Raw genomic sequence first — 21,211 nt, forward strand, 5'->3', positions numbered from 1 at the left:
TGCTCTGTCCTTCAGATTTGGTGCCATAGACCCAACTGCTCAAGCAAGTAGAGTTCATACGGACACAAAACCAACATGTGGTGCCTGGAAGACTCCCCACAGAGGTCAGACCCAGGACTAGCCGGCCCAAGAGACAATGGTTTAGGACACGGTGGATTGCATCTCTGGTGCAGGCCATGAAATGAACTGGAGAAAAGCACGATATTGAATAGAGCGCTGTCCATGTGGGGGGGCTGTACTGATCTAGGTCTACTGAGATGAAGCAAAGTATAGGCATGTGCAGACTGAACAGACACTGTTGAAAAGGCCTCCTATTGCTGTTTACCCACTTTATTTGACCATAAGGCTCAGAGTTTCCTCAGCTAACTGGGTGGGCTGGATGAGTTCCACATTAGTGGCCAATCAGAACAGGTGAGTCTTGTGTCCAAACCAATCAAACTGTTTCCTTCCGTAACATGTTCCAAATGTTTGTGTGCAATGGTAACATACTGTAAGCTACATGTTACAGTTCAGTGTGTGTGTGTGTGTGTGTGTGTGTGTGTGTGTGTGTGTGACATCACTTCATGTTCCTGTTTCCTGTCTGGACTAATCATTCTAATCACCTACACCTTGCTTCCTATAATAAATCTATTCTTTCTTATCTATTTGGTTCAGTCAGTCTACCTTGCAGACATTTAGTTCTTTTGCAGTCGTAGTGAGGTCGTGACACTTCAATGAAGATGGTTCTGCCCGGGGTATGTTGGTGTTTCCTCCACTCTCTCTCCATTCGCAGGAGTTTGTCAGAGTGTCAAATTGTTTTTGCATAGTCTGATTTTTCCGGGTATTTTTGCGGCCGCCTGTTTGCACACCTGGGTGAATTGTGAACGTTTGTCTTGGGTCATGTGTGTTTACCCACCCGAGGCCCCAGAGTGACCCGGCCATGCCACCGACTGGGAGGCCAGCGCTTGTGTGTGGTGATTACCGAAGTGGCCAAGCTTGGAGAAGGGCCACACTGCCTGTGTTGCCTTTCAGCAATCTGGCCCCTCTCTGGCTGCACTTGGAGGAGAGAGGCTGGGGGGGGGGGGGGGGGGGGGGGGGGCTTGTTGGCAAGGCCCTGCAATGTTTTCAGAAGCACAGACTTCTGGCAGCATCGCTCAATATGATGGAGAAAAATGCCTGTCGCTAATGAAAGCCAGCAGTGTCTCTCCAATTGGACTACAACCCATAAGGCATTATGTAACTGAGATACTGTAAACATTTCAAAATCGTCTCTCAACAAATTATCAGTGTTTATTTTTTCCATATTATTTCTGATATTATTGAACCAGCTTGTTATTGAAGGAGCTGCTCTGCATGTAGACAGTATTGCTTTTAAAACCAAGGACATTTTGTCTGAAATTATTTTTTTATTTCATTTTAAAATAGGCTAACCGGTGCCAGGGATACTTTATGGATGCTGAGAGAGTTTTTCCTCAAAGGACAAACTACAAAGCAACAATGTAGTTTTAAAAGGGGGTAAATTTGAATGAGAATCTAAATCCTGGCTTATCAGATTTGTGCAAAGACTCGTCTGCAATGATCGGGGGACGTGTAAATGCTCCTCTTTCATTCCTGTTTGGACAGTGGCATTTTGGTCCCAAGCCCAGCGCTGCACCTACAGTGTGTATTAGACAAATATTTACCTTGTTCCGAAATACCCGGCTATATTGAGATGGGAATAGGGTAAGATGATTTAAAGAGCACACCAGAGGGCTTACTTAGGGTGCCAGAGTTTTGCAATTTTGGTGGTCTTCTTTCAAAGATCAGACACCCGAAGGGTCGTTTAGGAGACCACGAGATGCAATGATTCAAGAGCCACGGAGGGCACATTAAAGCGTATAGAAGATGGAGGAGACGGGATAGCAATTACTGCTCATCAAGGAACATTTCAAAGGGTGGCTAAATTGTTGAAAGTTGTGCATTTGATAGATTTACAGCTTTCCTCCTTATTCTCTTCCCCAAAGTGTCAGGGTGGGGAGGCACCGTTTTTATGTGTGCAGAGGCACAACAAACTGCAGGCTTTTTCTTCACTGCAGCTGATTTTCTTCACGCTTTTGAAGTTATTCGGAACTTGCATTTGAAACGCGGAGACATTCCAGCCTGTCCAATATTTGATGTACTGTTTACAGATTGCTGCGCATGGAATGTGAAGTTACACCCGCTGGAACAACAAAAACAAAACATTAAAGACAAAATCTGTTTCAGTCCTTCTCCCTTTGATGTTTGACCGACACAGAAATATAATTTGCCTGCTTTATTTAATGAACAAACTTTACCTTAAAATAGCCGTTTCCTCTGGAAGAGTCGTTACCGTGCTCCAGAAGCAAAGAACTTTCTAACTTATATACTGCACTTCATGCATCACAATTAATGTCAACTGTCATAAACTGGAAAATAATATTTGTCTTGTTCTATTTTACTCATGATGAAATGTTTTAAAGTACATTTTGTGTTGTTCTTTGGATAACCAGACACAGCAATAGCTATGTCCAGAAGGCACCACTAAAGTTACAGCATGAGGGGAATGAATCAACATACACAGATTCTGCTTTTTCACTTTAAATCTTTACACAACTCCTGGTTGGAAGGCACTGAAACTGATTTAAACAATGAGAAACATAGTGTTGTCATCGACATACTGTATTTTTAGAAAAGTATAAGTACTAATATACAAAATCTAATAAGTGTTAGTACTGTATTTTTTAATGTAAATGAGCCACTTCCCAACTGCTACCCAAAAGCCAAAGGTACAGGTAGTACTGTGATACTCCTGTGAATTGTCCTGAATGTTTTGTAACATGGTAAATCCTGGGTGGCCAAAATAACTTAGATTTGACATTTAGAACTGCTTGCATTCATAACAGGCATTACATCAGTGATCCCTAATGGTGGTTCTTATTTTAATGGGCAGGATTAAATAAAAAGCCGTGACGTTTATATTGAATTTGTTACACCCAATTAGGTTGGAATGGTGGGATGGAAGGGTCTGTTTATTCACAGCCCCTCTAGATTCACAAATATCCTTCACTCTATTGCTTTTATGTTGTTTCAGGTACAGGATCTCCTTATTTTATTCATTTTAGCAAAACCTCAAAACGGATGAAGATATACATGACATATCATTGAAGCGTAAAGTCAGTTTTGGCCAGACACGAGCAAAGCTATAATTCTGCATAACACTGCGGAGCCGTTGCCGAGTTCAGATTTCACAGCATCAAGACCCTAAATCTGACATTAACTTTTGTTGTGGGAGCTCAAACACCACAGGGGAGTCACCTGAAGCCCAGTTTAAGATACGACTACAAAGTCTCTAAGCGGCTGTAGTTCTCTGTCATAACCGGGGCAGGGGTCCCAGAAGCATCTCTCTGCTACACTTAGTTCATGTGATTATCACTATAAGCTAATGTGCACTCATAATATTTGCAAGACAATTCACAGGGCCAAGTTTTCGCCTGCCATCAGTTACTGTACACGAAAGAAGACTAAATAGTTTATACAAAAAATATATTAATCGTAAGTTCTGCTTCACAGAATCCAACTTCATCCTTTACGCATAAACAGGCCTCAAGTGAATTGGCTGACTGGTTCCTCCTACTCACTTTCTCAGCTGGAGAAAGACAGATGCTGTGTGTGTAATATAACTGGATGAGTGTGCATGTACAACACACACACAAGTGACTAATCTATTTCTGACAAATGCCTTCATTTTAATTACAATTTATTGTCCTGACAGCTGCAAGATACAATATCACCAGAAAAGATATCGGTGCTTACAGAGCTGAATCAGAAGGCACAGTGACTACCCACCTATTGAACGCATGACTGAATCTTAGGGCTGCTGCCAAGGGAGGGAGATCCCCTGCTAAACAATATGATATCACTTAATCCTCAACTTAATCCCAGAGGAGCCAAACCCACATAGGCTTTCCACTCAGTAGAGATGACTGGCCTCTCTTCTGATGAAAGCGAGAAGAGGTCTATTAAACCTTATAACTCATTGGCTCATCTGAGTAATCTGGAACAGGCACAGCTGCGAGAACGAGTGATGGAGAGGAAATAATGGACTGACAGTTACTTTAAAAATGTAAAAAGTTGAATTTGGTGAATAAATAAAAATATATTAATATGAAGAGAATAACTTCCAAATAAAGTGAATGTGAAAACCAGTTTTGAATGTGAATGTGAAAACCAGTGTGCCAGCATGTGTAGCTGGGGGATGATATGATTTATAAATAATTATGCTAATTACACCATTTAGCTTTAATATGTAACCAATAGAACACAATCAATACTTATTAAGTTACAGTAGTAGGCTGGTAGTCATCTCCATATGAACACAGTAACACAGGTAGAAATTGCTAATATGCCTACAAACGGCCTCGCCTTCTTTTAATAGAAGCACATTCTACGGTAAATGGAAGCAGCATGGGCCACCATGATGGCACACCCACCGGTTGAGTGCTTACACGTACAGTACAACGCTTTGTCATCTGCTATTTCTCAACTCCATTCGCCATTAAAAGGCATAATACATAAGTAAAAGCACAGATGCAGTCAAATCATTTTTTTACTGAATGAGATGACCCTCTCTTACCCAGCTTGAGAAATTACAGCACCTCACTGCTCATTTGTATCAGCTTTATTAAAATTCCAAATGTGCAGTACAGAACATCTACTGTGGCTCATTTAAAAGTTGAAAGACTTGTTTCAGGCTGCAGTTTCTCCAACTTCCGGACTATATAGGTCAGGGAAACCTGCCAAAAAGGCTTCCTGCATATTGGGCACATGTGTTATGCCACACATGACTGACTGACATTTGATGTTTTTAATCTCTTCACTTCCACTCCTCTCATTGCTCCCCGTCTCCTAGGGATACTCTCACCTCTCCGTTCTCGACTCCTCTCGTGCTTTGTGCTTCCATTTCTCTCTCCTCTTCTGTTTTCTAGTCTCTGCCTCCTCTTCTTTTAGATAGTGGTTGTGATGGAGAGGTTAATCCAGCCGGCATATGGTTGCCATCGACAGCAGATCTCCCCATAACGGTGGATGGACAGTGTAGGCTAATCACGATCTTTGATCCTGCACGAAACCCTCAACTCGCGTGGCTCTGATTTCCCCGCATCGCTGCCACGGTGAAATGAGGAGGCCCTGCCGCTCTGGAAGTCATTTTGGGCTTATTACTTAAGCCTTAGCATATCCCTATTGTCTTTGCATTGGAAATGACTAGAGGCTGTGCTTCTGTGCAGTCAGTGGTGCGGGTATTGCCTCTACTATGCTGTTTCATTGGCCAACTTTGTGCCTTCTTGCTCCCTTTCCACAGCAGCCAACATTTGATGAGAGCTTTAGTCGAGGTTTTTTCCCATGCAAACTCATGGGCTGTTTGGGCGACGTCCTAAAATGGCCTCCAGATTTATTGGAGAGACTTTACCTTATACGAGGCAAGGCAAAAACATTACTCAGCAGCAATTACTATAGTAGTTGACAAGGTCGCCGCTCGCCACGACCTACGCACATCCAAACGTCAGGGTGTGCAGTGACTGAGTAATGCTCTACTTTACAAAGTGCACAATTACAGCTTGCGAACTTCGGTTTTGTGACGGTGTCATCTTGGTCGAGCGGTAACAGCGAGGAAGTGGAGCTCGGAATTGTCACCAGAGCAATCACCAACACCTTAGCAGTAATTAGAGTAAGACTTGGGGAGAGCATCGGTCACGTCGCTGTTCCAATGACTCATGACCCCCTTAGTGAAGCCTGTGCCCACACGCACAACCACATACGTACGCACCTCAGTGCCGCCTGCCCACACATGGAAACATTCAATGGACACTGTGAGCAAGTTTGTTTTCTGTATCAAAGTGTTGCACAATAAAGATAAAAATCAAAGACGAAAGTACGAATCAAAAATAAGATACTAAAACTAAATCTGCAAAACCTAGGTCTCCTACTACTGTAAGTCTTAACCAGAAGACCTTACAGTACCTACTGGTGATGTATAGTATACAGTGTAGAACATCAGCAGGCAGGTGCATAAACTTGCAGACATTCAAGATTCAAAGCCGGGCTCAAAGTAATGCCTTAGCTTAAAAAGCCATGTCAAAAAAAGCACCCAGATCATTTTCCTGCATCACCTTGCATCAAAAGATAATTTGAGACTGCGAGAAGAGCTGTTTCTTTTGAGTGCAACCGACGGAAACCAGACTGAAACTTGTCAAGAATGCTGTGCTCATCTAAGACATCTGTAGGCTGCCTGAAATGGATGATGTGTTTACCGAGGGAAGAAAGGCAGGCTATCGGGTTGCCAGATCTGGAACACATTGATGCCGATGCTACTCCCATTGTCAGATGAAACTGCAGATCTATTTGATACACAACAGATGAGTCACAGAATATATATTGCAAATGCAACAGACTAAGAGCAGATACGGTGCTTAGAACTGTGAAGAGAGAGTGAGGCTGCGTTTGTGCCATTTGGAGACTGCATCCAAAATTAGTTTATTTCAAAGTCACACAGCCAATAAAAAGACCAATTTCAAGTCAATATTTAAACTATAAATTCTGCAACAATTAAAATCCCACAGACATAAAATTCTCAATTACTTTTTTTTTGGAAGAGGTGAAGTTTTCCATCAAGATTAAATTAAAAGCTTTGACAGGCCTTTTTCCTCTAAGTGCTGGCACATCGACTTGGTCCAAATTTACGGCACACCTTAATATGTTGCATGTACTGTACTACATTTCCCCAAAGACACCTCAGAGCAGAGTTTGTGTGTCCTCCAGGAGCATTTAGTGCTTAGCTGAAAGACAGACTTTGCTCTAGACACACCTCTGGTTTGCCTTCTTCCCTTTTCCTGGCCAAAACTACCAAGATGAAAGTTTGGAGGTTAACTAATGGCTGAGTTTTGCCATATTACTCCTGCTGGGGGGAGGGGTAACCTGATGGTCATCTTATTTACAGTATACAACACAAGGAAATAGCAGACTGCTGTGCCGCTGTCGTGTTCTTCAAATGTTTAACTCTCGATCCGTGCTAAGTTGCCCAGGAAATGGGGGGCTGTTGCGAACAGAAGCTGCATTTCACTTTAAAGAGCTGTTTGCGCGCTTTACTTTTTCTTCAGAATGAGAAAGGCAAACCTCATCCTGTTATTGAAGGACTGGACATCTTTATTGGCTGGTGAGGCAGCATCAACAGCACATGGCAGCGTCCCACTCTGAATATCAGGGTAGCTCGTTCAAGGGGCAGCACGTTTAGTCATACATTAGGGTGAAGGACACTTAAATACTACCTGATGTTAGCGGGAGTGCATGTGGACACAGTGGGGTTTTTTAGGCGTGCCTCAGAAAGTATGCACAATAATTTTGCCATTTACTGTGGTCTTGAGATGGTGCGCTGCTGCTGTTATATTGGTCTGGAATGTACCATTCTATTTTTGAGCAAGCCCACTCAGTGGGTTGTAGACCACTACAGCCACTGGCCCACTTACGACTTTTACAACAAAGCCCAATGATTGGGTCTGAACCACCCGATGATGTTTCCTTTTTGACGCAGGACATTTTTGAGGTGATTGTGTCAACATTTCTACAGTGCAACATCCTTTGCAAAGAAATATGACTGACGAAGCGGACAGAGTTTTTACCGCAGTGTTTTCCCGAATTCTATGCAACAAATTACCGTGTTGGGATTTCCAAGGTTTCTATTCAATCTTTAAAAAGCGAGTGCACATTGATACAAATATGATGACTAATATGATGATGGAAGTCGTCCTTTGACTCATGGTGAAATTGATTGCCATTTCAGCACGATTTGTTAGAATTGTCAAAAACAATCCTCATTCTGTGGCTGCCCCATTCATCAGTTTATAGGAGCTTGTAATTACAGCGTTGGGCAGTTGTGTTTAAATGGCAATACAGTTCGCAGTTTTTCCCGTAAACTGTCAGAAGCTTGACGTTGAAACGAAGCGAAATAAGCAATATTTCTGAAAAGAGTCCCTGCGATCAGCTAGAACAAAATAACAACTCACCATCCCTGCCAACTGCTGAGTCTACACTGTTTATTTTTCTTTATGGACTTCATCGATAAAATTTCAGATTTAACTGACAGACTAAATAATATTTATTGAAAGACGCCACAGCAGAAATGAAAAGAAAAAAGACTCACAACGCATCCATCATTACTGTTCAGGGAATCTACTAGCATGGTACAGCTGTCATTTCATTTCCACTCGCACTAGATTAAATAAAGACTGGGCTGCAGAACATTCCTTTGCACTCTGGAGTCTCTAGCCCTTTGGAACTCCATTTGACTGACCACTTGTCAAATTCATTATGAAAAAAAAAGGTACACCGTAATTATGACTTACCACAAGACTCAGTAGGCTCAGCAATTATTAATGAAAATAAAATATATTAGTCCGTATTTTATTTCAAGTGCCTGGAGCCTAATTAGTTTCAAAATGAACAAGATTAGAGTTATTAATGATTCTGTACAGTTGGAACATTCTATGAATATTGATCTATCAAGCATTGTCAGTAATAGTAGTGGCAGTAGCCGTACTAGCGGTGTAGTTAGGCTTTAAACCTCAAAAGCATTTCATATGTGAGCTGGCTTTGATTTGGAGCTTGAATGGGGGAATAATGGGAGGCAGACGAACTCTGGAGTGCAGCCACACAAAGGCACCGTGCCTCTCCAAGGGGTCTGGCTGCCTGGCTGTCTCAGAGCCCTGGAGCTGAGGTTGAGATTGAGGATACAAGGTTGGGGTTTCACGGAAGATTGAGCTGCACGGGGGTTAGTAATGAAAGGCCTGGATGGATGAGGAGAGTCAGAGGCGTGTCATCCTCTCCTGCAGCCTGACCCTCACCCTCGGAGATTAGTTCATTACAGAGGAGCATCAGCGAAGCTTTGGGGATGCAGGAGAGGAGGTTTATGTGGGAGGGTTGAGCAGTGGGCAGACGGAGGTTCTGTGGGGATAGGTTGGAGTGAGATGGGACACATGGGGTGACTTGGGGTTGTGGTGGCTCCTTTCTAAACAGAGCTCCCAAAAATAGATCCTTCCACTATTTGAGCATTCAGTCATGAAAAGGCTTTCTTTTTAAATCAACTCAAGCAAAGCAAACCTTGAATACGATGAAAGATTAAAGAAAACAGAACATGGACTTCTTTGTTTCTTCTCCAGTGAAAAGACTAGGGCTAGTAAGGAAGTAGCTCTTGCACCCTGGTTACACAGAAGCTCTTATAAAGAAATAAAAAATATCTGCAGTTAAGAGGGAGATGACGCAGCCTAATACAGCGGCAATAAAGTTTGAACGTCAACTATGGCTGATTTATTTGAAGTGGAGGGGAAGTGTTTAATACAAGACATATGGTTCCAATAGATAGCTGAAGTTCCATGCCATGAACTACACCAAGATGTAAAACGGACTGTATAGGAGCTGGTCAACGATAAGTGCATGATATAAGACAGACACAAAGACATGCCACACCAGTTCATCCTCAAACTCACGGCTGAGATTAATTTTCAGTAAGTTGTGCAACAGGTCATATGTGAGTGTGTTTTATAGTTCTTCTGGTTTAGCACCTAACACATTACTTTTACTACAACGATGAACCTTCTACAGTGATGGACAGGTGCCTCTGCTGTTAACAGCCAAGCACGTCCACGTGGACTGCACAACTACACAATCTAGTTGACCTCCTCTGTCATAAAAAATAATACAATTACTCAAAAGTCCACAGTGTATTGTATAATGCTAACCGCTGGAAGTGTATCAACAATTATAAATAATAGTCTTACTGGACGGTTTAATACCCCTGCGACATGTTTTAGTTTTTTAATTACTTTAATTACTTTAATTAATTATTTTTTTGTAAGTAGATGCATTTTAAAGTAAACGTTTCCTACATAAACGTTTATAGTCATTACATTACTGTGATATTCATCCTTTTGTTGTTGGAGCAGCAGGAACATTCACATTTACATTTGCTGTACCAATTACTGTGTTTTTGCAGATGCTTGGATGTTTTGGAAAATGCTTTCAAAGTGTCATTAGTTTATCTATTTGTTGCTGTTTTTTTCCAGAGTAAAGCACTGCTTTACATTCATACGACTACACACATTCACACCTGGTAGCTGCAAAAATATCCAAAGTCATCAACTATAGGCCACAAAGGAGGTCTGCTGAAGTGAATGAGACTCAGATACCTTGTTATGAGGCAGCCTGGCAGCCTTTACAAGCTTTCAGCAATTTTCTGGTCACAAATCAGCTTCGCTAACCTTTAGACTTCTGCTTACAGTTTAAATGGCCAATCTCCTGCTAAACTGTCTTCATGCAGTTGAGAAAGAAAAACCCACAGGGAAGGGAGAGAAGGAGACGTGTGTGTGTGTGTGTGTGTGTGTGTGTGTGTGTGTGTGTGTGTGTGTGTGTGTGTGTGTGTGTGTGTGTGTGTGTGTGTGTGTGTGTGTCCTAAGATGAAACGCTGACATGGAGTTTCCTTATGGTTCAAAAACGGCCCGTGAGTTTGGAGGCGTTGTTGAGACTACAGAGAAACGCTTGCCTCGTTTTTGCTCCGGAGGAACTCACTGATCACTGGCCAGTCTGGTCGCTTTCGAAAGACAGTCGTCTCTGTAGTTTCCTGATCCGGACCGAAACCCTTTGTGACTAAACAAATGGAATAAATTACCCAACTGGAGTGAATTATAGATTTTCCCCCTAGAAGTTGCTGGCATTTATTATATTACAAATGCCTTTATGTTAGGAACAGAAATTAAATGGGGAAGTCGTAAAAGTGTGCTCCCAGACTTATGGCAACAGCCGCCATTACTCTGTTGAACAGAAACGGTCCTCTGGAAGGAAGGTCACGTTTTTATGCTTCTTTATATGTTTCTATGATTTTGAAGATTCCAGTTATTAGCTCAACCTGGTGACCTCACAGACGCTTTGCCTTCTGTCAGAGACAACATTTCCTACAGTGTCAAATGGGCTCCAGGCGTGAGCCTTTGAGCTCGGCTGCTACATCTGCTCTACATATTCATCCCGGGGCCTCTTTAATTCTTGCCTTGCGCCCACACACACACGCACACACAAGCACACACAAACAGAAAACACACCCACCTACATGCACTATACACGTGCACCCATAGGATTGAGCAAATACACATATACAGTGTTAGGAAGTGGAGAAAAAAAAGTTTGTTTATTGTGTCAAGCTTGAAGAGGAATGAGAGTTAGTGATCTTTAAATAAAACAAGCAAATAATCCTTAATAGGCTGTGTCTAGCTGTGTGGAGAGCTAACAGTCTTATTTCATACATTGCCAAGCTGAAATATGCATTTTGAACTTAATGGGGCAGTATAAGACACAAATATATCTGGCGATTACAGTGAGTGGAACTTTTCTACCCTGAGCTCCTCAGTTTATACACTCATTAATTTATTAATTGTACGGCAATAGTTCGATAAAGATATGACAAAGACATCAATTCGTGGTGCTTTCACCAAATTCACGTACTCTATATTACAAAACTGTACAGATAAGCATGAACCATATCTGACTGAAATAAACTAAAAGGTATTATGGAAAAGAAAAGTACAACCTTACAGTAAAAAACTGCTCCTTGTTTATGCCGGCCGCTTCTCAGAACATTTTAAAGGTTATGAAAATTAACATGGGTCATGTGGCATATTTCATCAGCATAATGCTTCAGACCCTGAGCTACTGTTTGCCTTGAGATGGAGAGATAGAGTGCTGTTTGCCAATGTGTCACGGTTTGTTAACAAGTTTCCGCCTACCTGCGCACAAATAAACCCGCCAAGTTTGTGAAAAAACCATAACTCACTCGACAAAAAAAGCCAAAAGGTTTGATCCCCCCCACATCCCCACCCACCAAGGCTGAGTTGGGTCAAGGAAAAAACAGCAAACTGTGTGACAAATTAGTGCAGGGGGAAAATGAAAGAACCTACTGGACTTGGGTGAGTGAGTTACACAAAACAGAAATGAACACAATCAGCATTGCCTTCAAGTCTCTTCGTCTCCTCCTCTTTTCACTATTGCACCCTATGTTCCCACTGAGTCATTTTATTTCCACATTTATGGCGGCAGCGAGTCCACACTTTGATCTCCCGTCTTGCTCAGGGACTGATCTTGTTATGGCTTGCTCATGTAAATACTTGGAAGTGCTCGGGATTAGAAGATTGCAACTCGATGAAAAAACAAACAGTTCTTTACACATATTTATGACATATTTATAAGGCCCCTTAAAACACGAAAAATCATTTTGTAACAGTAGATGGAGGTTTATTCTATAATCGCTGGTGATTGTAGAGCTGGTGTTTATGGGTTCTGACAAAGAATTTGTTTTTGTGAGAGTATTTCTGCCACACACAGTATTTAGGCTTTTTAAAACATGACGCCAAATGAGGTTTGCACATTGTAATCTTTTGCCCAACGTGGGACGTCTCGAGAAAATTAAGTGAGCAGAACAACACTGAGCATGCACGCATTTGAGTTTAACACGACGAGACACATGAAGACCAATTTTGTATACATGCAAACAAGACTGAGGCCCGGCAGCCATGCTGTAGGCTGCAGAGTGGTGCTTTGAGTTAAAGTCAAACGTGTTCACAATGACAATCTGATGAGTTTTTATTTATGAGCTTGATCTCCAGATGGCTTTCATTTTTTCTTGCTTGGCTTCACGGATAGGCCGATATGTTGACGTTAGCGTGTTTCCATCTATTCAGATTAACAAACACATTTTTTAATTAATCTGTTTTCAAACAAAAAGTCACATTTTACACCAGGCTGGTTCCAAACAAAGTGCAAGCATGTTCTCAACACAAGCCAAGTGCTTTGTGAAACATTCATATTTAGTAGCTGTAAATTAAATGAAATTATGTGGATTAAATTTAAATTGAACAATGAGGACAGTGCTAATATCCAGTCAAACCAAAGCACAACCCAGGATAATACTAAGATCAAATCCTAACCTACACTTAAAAGTTAAACAACACAAACACCATCCACAGAGCCTTGAACCCATTGTTGTTCAGTGTTGGCCTGGTACTGGACTAATGAACACCAATTGTAGCCACTTCAACAGTATTAAGTTGCAACACTGGTTCCCTGTCACCAGCTGAAATGTTAGCTCTCTTTTTCTTGACATTGCTATTGTTGGTTGTCATGTAGTCTTAAATGTTCTCCAGTTTCACGTAATATGACGGGCTGTCGATGGGTGTGCAAACTCTTTTGTGACATCTTTACTGATGGTGAGGAATGACGCTTCTTTCAAGGACTAAAAAATAATCTTCTGTCCACAACACACGTTCAAAAGTCTGTATTGTGAAGGTCAGTTTAATGAAGATTAGGAATGTACCAGTCTCATTGGATAATGCAGAGAAGACTTTATATTTAAGAACTGGTAAAGATATAATAGCCAAGACAAAAAAATAATAATAATACACAGACACATAGGTGTCAAGTGGGTTTTTAGTGATCACAGGTGCTCTCTGATTCAACTCTCTGAATCATCAATCCTCTGAAACAAAATTTCATTAGACCCGGCTTCAGCTTCCCAGCCTATCTGGAGAACAAAGACACCCTGATCCTTTTAAGTGACAGAAAGGCAAAAATAAAAACAGAGAGCCAACTAAAAGAGGAATGTGTGGTACTGGCCACTTTACATCCCCTTGTACTTGTCAAGATATGTAAAGCGTTTCTTCTCTTCCAGCTTTTATGAAAGCCTGTTAACTGTCGCACAAGTAGTGACCGCAACTGTTTTGTGACATTTATTTTCTTGTCGTTTCTTTTCCCATCGTTCTCTAATTGGCTTCTGTGTGTGCCTTCCTCTTATGTGGTCTCTCTACACTCAGCTTAAATGAATGTAGTGTAATGTACAAAGCTTGCTTTGAGGAGGAGGAAAAAACTAGACTAGTTTTTCAGCGGTGGAGGCCTAAATGTTGTAGGTCACAGAAATTATTATCTTTAATTCTGAGGCTGTGAGTCTCTTGATTTTCGGTTGCTGCGTGTGGGTGACCTCATCCTCTTCATTGCACATTTCATCGCATATTTCCTGTCCTTTTGCCACTTGCTCTGTGGTCTATCGCCCTTCATCGTGTGGTCTCCCTCTGACCAAATCACCAAGCTGTGGAAATTGCACATTGGGACAGACAAAGACCTAGGGTATCATTTGACTACTGTATTTTGTGGCAATGTATTAAATGAATGAATTACTGCATACTACTAGACAGATACACATACTGTATCTGTCTAGTAGTACATACATTACCTTTTCAGTTTCAATATTTAATATCACCGCCACTTGTCTGGTACACTACTATATTTAAAGTTTTATGCTTTAAAGCTTATTAACACTGTTGTTATCATAAAAACAACAGCTAAATAAAATGTTCCTAATAAAGAAATAATTAATTCTGAACTTATAAACTCAGTTTCAGTTTTGTCATAAAAGACAAAATAGCGCCGTAAGGGCAAAATGCAAGTACATAGTTACCACAACCAACCACAAACACTAACCAGTTTTTTATAGTAGCTGTGTGAATAAATGGATGATCCATAGCCAAGAGGTTGTGCATAGGAAGTGGAACCAGCAGACCTTATTGTGTTCTTTGGACATGTGTGACATTACATTCCAACTCACTACCCAGGGCTTGTAAAGATAGTATAACGACAAACACAGACAGCAACCGGAATAAAAACAAGCCTCCTTAAAGCGCATGCACACGCACATACACACACACACACACACACGCACACGCACATTTACTGGAACAGTGTCAGAGCACTGCAGTGAGAGAAAACAACAGAGAGAAAAACAAGTGGGCAAAACCACTTGGGGAAAAAACACCCTATATTATCAGGGGTGGAGATCTGCCACAAACACATTCCTGATTCAATACTCACTTCATCCCAAGCTATTTCAATATTGGTAAATACTGTAGCGCATCCACAGACTGGAGACGGCAACGGCAGCCATAAGACCTAATGTTGTAATTGTAGTAAAACTAATACTAGCAATTTACTTACATGTATCAGCAAATCATGTGAAGTTATGAAAGTAATAGGTCTTCCACAAACTCTTCTTACTTAGCTTAGAGCTCTGTTTGAAATCACAGATTGTGCAGACATTTCTTAGATTTGAAATTAAATTGAAGGCAACTGATCGGCTTCACACGACACAGCACCCAACAAGAGTGTGTGCTGCTAATACTTTACTGTGGTACATTTCTAACCTCTGCTAATTACCATCTCAGTCCTGTCTATGAAGCCTATAAAATGATTGTCATTCCCAAAGAAGGTTTTATCTTCCCATTTTCAGTAAACCATTGCTTCATTTCATTACTTTATTCAACTGCACTGGTTACCTGTAGAACCCCAATAGACAGATACAATCTATAATTAGAATGTGGCGTAGGTCAGGCAGTTCCTATGAACTAAGTTTGGGAACAACAATATTCACAACCGATGACGTGTGTGTCTAAGTGTTGTGGATCTGCAGTTGTTCTGAAACAATGCAAGCAGCAATTTTGTCAGGCTGTAGAATGCAGCGTTGGATGCCTGCCTGGCCAAAATAGCTGGCAGACACTCTTCTGATTACTGAACAAAACTGAAAAACTGACATGTAAAGTTAATGAATCAGAACCAAAATAGTGCGAAGTCTGCAGAGAGCAAGAGCTCAATAATGGTGGTGTGGAGCTGCTTAGTAGAGAGAAAAAGAGCAACAGGAAGAAAATAGATAATGTGTGAAAGGAAGCGAAGAAGAGACATAAATAATAAGACAGACACAGTGAGGGGGTTAAAGGTCAGAACCCTGACACGTGTAGCTAGTTGAACCTTTAACTTTTAGTGGAGGTCACCGCTGAGAGGCTTGGAGGGGAAGCGCTTTATTGTTCTGGGTTACGAGCTCTTCACCAGTGCTGTTAGAAGCTCCTAAATCATTACACACATACACACACATGCACACACACACAAGTGCAGGTCATTTAGGGCTGTGTGAGCCAGATACTGCCTAGCCCGAGCAGCTTTTTCCCTGGTAAAGTCTTTATCCTAGATGTCTCACCAGTCTATTCCTAGAAGCTGCTAAAATGGAAAAGACGAGGCGGATATTATTTTGAACCATGTTTTTAATTTAAACTAATGGATTTGCAAAGGTATCACCTCATAAACAAATAGTTCCTATGCTCGTCCACCTACTTGAAACAATGCAAGATACGGTGGACATGAAACATTAGTATCTAATTAAGGTACATTACTCTAGCTTTGGCCGTTTGCACATAAATGGTTTGAGTCATTTTAAAAACTGTAATGTCAAATCTGATCGATCCAAAACCTCTCAAGGCTACATTTTTGTTATATGTAACAGTAATATATCTGTAAATATATATTTAACAGTAATATATCATTTCAAATAATGGGTCTTTAAAAGTATTTAATATAAAGTTTTGTAGAAACAAATACTATATTTAATAAATGTGTTTAATTATTAATCAAATTACAATTCTATACATTTTATTTATTATTGATGATTAAGTGTTTCACACATTTTTACTACAGCATTTCCTATTTATGATACATATTTGTTAGCCTTAGCCTGAATTTTCCGAATGATTTGTGACAGAATACTGTACTATAGGTCTGTCATATTCATTGAAAGGTTTCCAGCGGAGATCCTAAATTCTTGAGCACACGTAAAATTTCAGTAATACTTCTGCCATCACTGCATTTTGACAGACACGCATTGGAAAACACTGAAGCAAAGGTGAATTTGTTTCATTTCAATATCTACACTGAATGTATAGTATGTATTTAACATTCCAAATAGCACGCTTGACCTCAATTTTATTTCAAACCTAAAAGCTGGTTTCGAAACCAGTTTGACCATAATCTGTGCCTGAACAGTAGGTGTTCCTCTGTGATTTATTGTAAACTCCGGTGTCAGTCTGAGAGGTAGCAGAGAGGAGTGTGATGATGATAACCTCAAATGAATTCTCCTCTCTCCACCCTCCTCCACAGTTTATTAGTTTAGGCCAGAGGCCACTTGTAGCCTTGCAGAGTGGACGGTAATTGTGTGCGTGCTCCTTAAGCACCAACCGCAGCAATAATAGACTGAATTATACAATAAATTCCCTCCAGATGTGTTCCCTCTACTCCCACCCACCCACTCCAATTTGACAGTTCGCACACCCACAATCTGCTCAAGGAGGCCTCCGTCCACACACACATACGCACTCACCCATACACAAGCTTATAAATGTACATACACACATGCAGTGGCTTAGTTGCAGTGCTTGCATTCTCAGATTGTTTCCATACTGGTGTTAGCTTGCTGCGTTTCCTCACTACTGGTGGTAATTACAGGTCGTATTAGCTGATAGTGTTTTGCTAACCTCCTAATAGATGTCCTCCTGCCTCGGAAACCTCACAGAGAGTCTATTCAATAATAAGCTGCGTTTCTGATATTCAATCAGACACAAACACAGACTGACACACATCCACACACACACACACACACACACACACACAAAGAAACTCTGATGTTTAGGAGTCGCAAATGCATGTCCTAGTTGTATGAAAAAATGATGCACATTGCATATGATGTGGCGTTATCCATAAATGTTTGATTAGCATTATAAATGTAGCCCTATGAGAGAATGCAGTCAAAGTACATCCTGGATAAAAACCAGCGCCTCCCTACATGGGAATCTACAGTAACCATCTATTTCTGTATTTTTAAAAAAGGCAGGAAAGGAGGAGGATGAGGACAAGAGGAAGAAAGAGGAGGAAAACAGTGGTCAGAATAATTATTATGTACACTGCTGCTGAAATGTGAGTATGTTTTCTAGGGGAATATGTCTCCCAAAATGTTTTCATTACAGATTTTTGTGTATTTCAACCTACCATCATAGAAACAGGGTTTTGTATTTTCTTATGGCTAAATATTGCCCAGATCTTGCTGGAGCATGGTTAGAGAGGACCACCGGTTAGACTGGCTGCTAGAGTTCACTCTCTCGCTCCATCTTCTAGCTTTGCTGTTTGCTGCTATCAGGACATCAGCCTCAGCTTGAACAGCGCCACCCAGTGTTCAACACTGAAGACTTCTTCACAGCAACAGAATGTTTATATGAGTAAATAGATAGTGTGTATCTAACTGTTTCATTTAGATAATCAGCATTTAAACTGTATTTTATTGCTGTACTCAGTCAGCACATCTAGGCACAGAATGTGCATACTTTTTTATATGCGGTTGTGAGGGTCTGAAACAAACTAAATGTGTAAAAAAAATATTTTTGAAAATGAAAAAGGGAAAGGGAAGTACCTCAAAACTATGGGTTCAGTATTAGTACATTAGTGTTTGTAGGGTGTTCTTATTGGTTACAGTAACATTAGTTATTGTGTTATTGTTAAGTAGAGCATTAAAATTAGGCAAGAAAGACATTTAGCAAGCTCCTTGAGTTAAGCAAATGTGTGAATAGTCTGATATTGTAACTACAGTAATAACGTTATACAGTACATATGTAGTAAAGGTAATGGATTACGATTAAGATTTTTATTCTAGATTTTTAATAATATATTTTATGTAGAATTAATATTTGCTGATTATAAAATTACTACAGCTACAAATAATAATAATACCTTAAATGTCTAGTCATACTTCACATATTTCAAATGACAGTGCTACCTCTGTTACACACTCACATGCCGACATCGCGCTTGCCAGGTAAAAGGCTGGCTTGACTAATTAGTCAAGGCAGAGTAATTTGCCTGCAGACATGTTCCAGAGCAAAGCTCCCCTGGTACTTTGCTCAACCTGCTGTCCCAGGTGGCTTCAACGCTTGAATGCCCCTTTTACCTGCTCCAAATTACGTGGACAAAAAAGGGGGGGGGGGAATGTCAAAGAAAAAGGAACAACTAAAAAAACAGGTCATAACAGGAAACAGGAACAGGAAAGAGACTTGGCGGACTCTGCAGAGGCCAGGTGCAGAGTTTGGCTTGACTCCCTCCCCTGCTTGCCGTGCTTGCGCCGGCTGCAGGGCGGCTGCTGGTAGCAAAGGCCTTTTCACCGCCAAGTTTCTTTATCAAACCCCTGGGCCTGGTGCTTGGTGGGTTGTCGTTATAAATAAGGCTGCAGGAGAAGTAGGGAGCTCCCCGGTGGGTACCTGCCTGACAACTGCACACACAGAAGGTCAAGTGAAATATCAGCTACTCCATTCATATTTTTAAATGCAAGAACCCAGCTTGTAAAAGCAGTCACATGAGCCAGGGTGGTACATTCTACTCTTTTTGTGTTATTCTTTAAACCCTACCTCCCTTGCAGCTTGTTGTATGTCTTTCCTTGGCTCTAGGATCTTTAATCCTTATGTAAAGGGAAAAAAGATGGTCTGCTACAGCTATTCCAATTTATATTCCCTCATCAAAGGCAGCATGCTCACTAATAAATGCTTGTAAGATAGAGCTCCCCCATCCATGCCCTTGGAAATTTACAGCTCAAGTTTTCTGTCTGTACAGCGAAGGGAACAAATTAATTTATAGTCACGCTGACCAGTTTAGAACATGATGACGTTTAGGGGAAAGAATTACTTTTAGCTTTCCCCAAAAAGCCACACCGTAAAACAGTGTGAAAGAGATGAAATAAGATCCCAAAAGTGCTAATTCTAAACACGCCAACATACACAGCGCTGACCTTTTTATAATATTCCCTGCTAAGAACCTATTCATTGAGAATATTAGACATGTACAGTACACAATTAATTATTTGCATCCTGGGTTAGTTGGGTTTGTCTTTGTTTATTTTCGTATGAGTGGCTAAGCTGCCGGCTACAGTAGCTTCATCATTCTAAGCTGTTGTCGCTCCTGGGTGGTCATGGCACTGTACCTTCCAAAGATGCCCCCGCTGTGTTTAATCCTTGACATTTATTTGTTTACTTTGTGAATAAATATGCAAACTGGAAAAGGTCTATTAGTTCCAGTGTATCCTCATTACACGGGGCCGTTTATACTGCTAGACTGTGGTTGGTCAGGCAGTCAGTCGTCCAGACCAATGTCCAGACATCACCTGGCACCTCACTGTTAGCTGTAATACTAGCTCCCAGTGCCAGCATCCAGGCACTAACTGGCTTCTGTTAGCACACAGGGTTTGCTCAAAGTCACACTGGCAACTCTACAACCAGTCAAATCTAGAGAATAAATCTGGAGTACATCTCCACAACCTTTCAATGAACCTGGGAGCTGTGGTGCTTTTAAATGTATTTGATGCATTGTTGTGCTCATAACAGTTCCATGAGCAACGTGCTAGTTTGTATTTGTGAGCTTTTTCATTCCTCCTCAGTAGCATCCACTACTCCTCTAAGAGCTGGCCTCATTTCATCTGGCAGCCATTACCTGCACACATGCTCCTGTCTGAAGGTTGATCTGCTGGGTTAAACAAATCCAGGCAGCGCAACGCGGCCCGGCAGGAATCAGCGCCATACATCAGCTGTGGAACAGCCGACATGACAGGGTTAGAGATGGCTACCGTTTGATGCGCGCTATCATTGATCTCCCAACACCAAATATACTGTATTGTGATCAAATATATTGGGATGTGCAGCTTCTGCTTAGGATTTTGAGGGAGGAAAAAAGTTCCTTAGTTTCTCTCTGGAAAGACGTGATACAAGTAATTTCTTATGCATGAAGTTCCAAACTAAACTGTAACAGACATATAGTCTCAGTTCTGAATGTGGAATTTGGTAATTATCTGAAGCAATATACTTTATCCAGCGTTTTGGTGAGAGACGAGGCATAAATGCATAACTGCGTCTCAGCAGGGATGGCACGGAATTGACAATTCGACCAAGTTTGTGGAGTCTGATTCAATTCCGCTCCCAATCAAAAGAGCTTGGGATTCCATTTATGTTTATTACATTTCCTGTTTCTCACTTCATCACGTCGGAATTGAAACTGACAGGGTAATTATCATTTCATCCTAAATTGATCCCAATCCATGTGGGCTGGCTCCAAACATAAAGACAGAACTGGGGGAAAAAGAGAGATGGAGCAAGAAAAAAAAAGGCATTTTGGGAGCACTTGGCGATGGTTCAGTCATCTGTAAGACGTATCGCTCGAAGGGTGGAGAGAGATGGAGGAAGAGAAGCAAGGAAAAGGGAAAGAGAGAGACGTTTGGAGATTGCGTTGCGGGTGTTCCCCTGAT

At 41.2% G+C, this 21,211-nt stretch overlaps 1 protein-coding gene across 3 annotated transcripts in view; it reads right to left on the bottom strand.

The window, feature by feature from the left end:
* The window catches only part of runx2b (RUNX family transcription factor 2b), an 84,932-nt gene that overhangs the window by 42,504 nt on the left and 21,217 nt on the right, over positions 1–21,211 (bottom strand). The gene's annotated exons all lie outside the window — the stretch shown is intronic.

The sequence above is a fragment of the Betta splendens genome, chromosome 24, assembly GCF_900634795.4.
Source record: "Betta splendens chromosome 24, fBetSpl5.4, whole genome shotgun sequence".
NCBI lineage: Eukaryota > Metazoa > Chordata > Actinopteri > Anabantiformes > Osphronemidae > Betta > Betta splendens.